The sequence below is a fragment of the Miniopterus schreibersii genome (assembly GCF_964146895.1).
Source record: "Miniopterus schreibersii genome assembly, chromosome: 1".
Lineage (NCBI taxonomy): Eukaryota > Metazoa > Chordata > Mammalia > Chiroptera > Miniopteridae > Miniopterus > Miniopterus schreibersii.
Genome location: NC_138101.1, coordinates 189,518 through 194,100, shown reverse-complemented (window position 1 = coordinate 194,100; position 4,583 = coordinate 189,518).

Below are 4,583 nucleotides of genomic sequence, written 5' to 3'. Positions count from 1 at the left end.
TTGAGGAGCAGCCTGGGGGCAGGGCCTCTGTGGAAATGGACAGTGGGGAAAAGGGCACCTGACTGGCACTGTCTCAGTGCCCCAGGACCGGGCAGGGTCTGAGGGTCCAGTTGGACGCTCCAGGCTGAGGCAGCACCCCGGCTCTGCTCCCAAGCCCACAGGAGGGCCCCCAAGCACTCACCCCTGGTGGCTGGACTCTTATCCCCATGGTGTCAGGGGAAGGGCCACGGCATCAGGGAGGCACATGGGGTCCTGCCCCAGCTCCGAGGAACTATAGCGATTTCCCGGCTGCCCACTTGGCTCTCACCGTTCCAGCCTTTTAAGTACAATGGAATCCAGCAGGAAGATGGCAGCGCAGTGGGACCCTGCTGGGGACTGAGATCCTCAGCTTGCTAAATTATTAAGTTTACATTTGAAGTTTCTGGGCGAGCCTGGGTGTGCCAGGAGCCCCTCCCAGGCCCTGCTCTGGGCCTGCAGCCCCGTCAGCCCCCACACCGGGAGTGAGGAGCAGCTCCCTCCAGGGGGAAGAGGGTGCCCCGGGGCACAGAATGCCAGGGAACAGGTGGATAGCTAGGGCCGGCCAGGCTCCTGTGGGGGGAACAGAGGGGCTCCCAACAGGGGCTTCCAGAGAGGGGATGGGAGTTGGAGCAGGGCGACAGCAACCTCTCTCTGCCATCTGGAGTGACCATGGTGGGGGGACAGAGGAGACTTGTGGAAGGCAGGGGGTCTCAAATGAAGCACCTGCCTCCCCCAGCACAGTCCTGCTCCCAGTCAGGGTTGCTGGCCCATTTCTGGAGAGTAGTGCTTTGGAGAGCAAGCTGACCTCCTGGTGAGACATCCTCCCCTCACCAGCTCCTGGCCATTTCCCTCCCCATCCCAGCACCATCCACCTCCTCTAGGCCCAATACCATCCTGGACAGAGGCCACACCAGGTGCCTACGAGCCACCTCCTGGATCTTCAGCCTGCTGGCCGAACCACACTCAGCTCGGCCTTTCTCGGCTGTTACAAATCTTCCCCTAAGCTCCTACGGGTCTCTCAGCTTGCTGCAAGTCTGGGCACTGTTCACCAGGACCCAGGTCCTCGTCTGGGCACTTGCAGGACCCCGAGTCCTACTGGATGTGGCCCAGCAGCAGGGGGGAGCCTGACCCCGGCATGATGTCCTCACCTCCTGCCCAGCTGCACTGCCCGCCCTCCAGTAACTTCTCATGCCTCCTCCAAGCACCGATCGCTCTGACCCAACTGCAGCAACCTGGTCTATTTCTCCCTGGGGGAGTCTGAGTCCTGGTGGGCCACCCACCTCTTGCTCAGGGCCTGGGCAAATGTGAACTGAGGGGCTGCTGTGTGTGGCGAGGGTAAGACAGGTAATGACAGAGAGAGACAGGGAGAGACAGACAAGACAGAGAGATGTCAGCACAGAGAGAGGGAGGGAAGGAGAAAGAGACACAGAGACAGAGACAGAAACTGGGAGAGTCCAGCAGCGTCCATGGGCCAGCAGAGGGCTTCTGTCCTCCGTGCCCACGCCTATCCCCTGCCATGCGAGTCCCTGGCTCAGGGGGGTGCGTGGACCTGGTGGGGCTGTAACCTCCAGCGCTGGGGCTTGGACCCTGGCCCACTTCTGCTCTGACGGGCCTTCACTTCCCGGACACCATGCAGGCTGCGCCTGCCTCACCTGGCTGCTCTGAGGTCAGTGGGAACCGTCCCTACAGGTGGCTTGTGAGGACAGCTGGGGTAACCTCCGTGGGGTTGTCGGCAGGATGTTGGCTCTGGGTCATCCCCCAGGTCATCTGGGCAAGGATGCTCGAAGGGCTGGGCGAAGCAGACCCTTAGCTGAGGATCCTCGAACACCTGGAACTGGTGACCACTCCCCAGAGCGCCGGTCTCCAGATCTGCACAAGGCCTGAGGCTATAACCCACCTCACCTCCTGAAGAAATCAAACAGAATGTGCTTCTCACATTCTTGGGGAGTCGGCCAGGCCAGCACGAGGGGCTCCATGTGGTGAGTCCCATGTCCTGTCCACAGACCCACCCTTCTGGGCAGCCCCCCACCCTGCACCTCCCGGCCCAGACCCAGGTGACAGGACCTGTCGGCAGAGTGGCCGTGCTGAGGCCAGCTTCCATGGTCCCAGGAGCCTGCCGCTGTGTCCTGGGACATGGGCCTCCCCAGGGCCACTGGGGCCCACACTGGCTAAAGTGGTGGCTGAGTGGGAAGTGCCCGTCCACCCCTCCCGTCCCCTTGTTCTTCGCCTGCCAGGGTCCCACCAGGCCACTGCTGGCCACAGTCTGGCCTGGAGGTGCCAGAGAGGAGTGGGAGCTGGAGCAGGGGTGCCAAGCTGTCCTCCTGCGCTCAGGCTGAGCGTCCAGGGGCGGCAGAGGAAACGAGGGGCGTGAGGAGTGGTCACCCCTGGGTGCGGGCAGGGGCGGGGGCGGGGGCGGCTCCAGGACCCATCCCTTTCATCCCGGGCCCGGCGACTCCTGATGACTCAGCCTGGCGGGGACGGCGACAAGTCAATGCCGTGTCCACCAGTGGAGTCCACCCTCCGACCAGGAGCCAGCCCTGGGGGTTCTGGGAGACGGGGGCCATGAGGGCCGAGCCCCCCTCAGCACCCCTCCCCGCACGACGCCCCCGCGCAAGGTCCGCGGAGCCAGGTCCCCGGACCCCGGGAGGGCAGTGGCCGGAGGCCCCGCAGCGCAGCTTCCCCGCAGAGGCTGCCGGGCCGGCCCGCAGTGACCTTCAGGACCCCCCCCCCCCCCCGGGGCCGCCGGCTGTGGGAGGACGCGGGTCTCTCGGTCACTGTTCACCGCAAAGCAGGGCGGGCCGGCCTGCGGGCCTCTCTCCGCGGGGGCGGGGAGGGCCCGGGAGGCGGGGGCGCCCTGGTCGGGGCCGCGAGGAGGCCCCAGGCCCCGGGGTGGGGGTCGCGCTGTCGCCCCTCCCCCGCGCCCGCCCCGCCTCCCCACGCGCGCCCGCGGAGCGCGCTGCGGGGGCGGCGACCCCTACGCCAGGCCCGCCCCGCTCCGCGCGAGGAAGGACTTTTCCCACCCGGGGCGCGCGTCAGTCGGTCCCGCAGCCGCTCACGAAGTGCCCCGGGAGCGAGGGGGTGCGGGGCCCCGCGGGAGGGGCGGCTCCCACCCGGTCCGCACCGCGGCTCCGATGGGGACAGTGTCTGGGCTGCGGGGCTGGAGCCCGCGGCCGGTTTGGGGCGACGGGGGCGCGGCCCCGCGGCTCCCGCCCCCGCCCCGCGCGCCGCCCGCGGCCCCGCCCTCCTCGTCACGCCGGACGCGGGCGGGGGGCGGGGGCGCCTCCGCGTGACGCGCCTTCCTCCGGTGCCCTTCAGCCGCCGCCGCAGTTCCTGGGGCGCACATGGACCCGGTCGGCCCGAGCGCGCTCCGCCGCTGACCGCCCGCCGCCCGCCGCCCGCCGCCCGCAGCCCGGCCCGGGAAGGTAACCGGCGCCCCGCGCAGCCCCTCCCGCCCGCCGCCCCTCGCGGCTGCGGGGCCCCGGCCGGCCGGGCGCTGTCCGCCCGCGCGGTGCTGAAGCGGCCCGGCCCCGGCCCGCGCCCTCGCGCGTCCTCTGCCCCCGCCCTCCCCGCGCAAAGCCGAGGGGGTGCGGCGACGGGAGCCCGCCCGCGCCCCGGGGAGCTCAGCAGCGCCCGACCTCTCTGCGGCTGGCCCTGCGCTTCCCTCTCCGCCGGGAGCCGGGGGAGAAGTTTGGAAGAGAAGCTGCTTTGCGGCAAAGGAGCCCCTGCGGCGCCGCGCGGCGCGAGAAGGTCGGGGCGCTCCCGCCGCCACCCCGCCCGGCCGCACGCTCGCGGGGCTCCTTCGGAGGAGAGGAAGGAACAGGAAACCGTGGCCCTGCGGGGACCTGGGCTTCCCAGCCCGGAGACCCCCGGAGGAGCCGGGAGGGGGGGTGCAGGGCCGGCTTTCAGGAAGCGCCTCCCCACCAGAGTGGCACCTGGCCCGGGCCCAGGAGCGCCCCACCCCTGCAGACGCAGGTGGAGGGCTGGTCTGCCCCCAAGGCTGGGTCCCCTGCTAGTTCTCCACCCCAACCTTTGTGGGAGGGGGCAGTGGGCACGGAGTCTCCCCTGGCTGGAGCCTGGTCCCCCAGTACTCTTCCAACAGCAGCCACAGGGCCCTCCCTGAAGGGGCACCCACTCAGGCCCCACCCCCCAACCCTGTTTCTCAGATGGACCCCGTCCTCCATGGCCCAAGGCCCACCAGGGCAGCAGCAGAGCCAGTCACCTTCAAATGCCCCTGTGCCCGCCCCTGCTTCTCCCAGGCCGGCTTCCCTGAGCTGTGCCTCTCCTCGAGTTGTGAGCACCCCATCCCTGCTTCAGAAACAACAGGGGCCAGAGGAGACCGCTCTGCACATCCAGGGGGGGTCCTGGGATCTGCCTGCCCTGGTCAGGGTGTGGGGTGGAAGCCCCCTCCATAGGGACCCTCCCAGGAGCGCCCTCCCAGTGCCAGGGTCCAGGGAATTATGCTCTCAGACCCCAGACCCACACTCCGGGGAAGGGGGCCGTGCGAGGAGGAAGCCTCACACCGGGGCGGGGGCGACCTGTGACCACCTCCTCTCTTCCAAGCACAG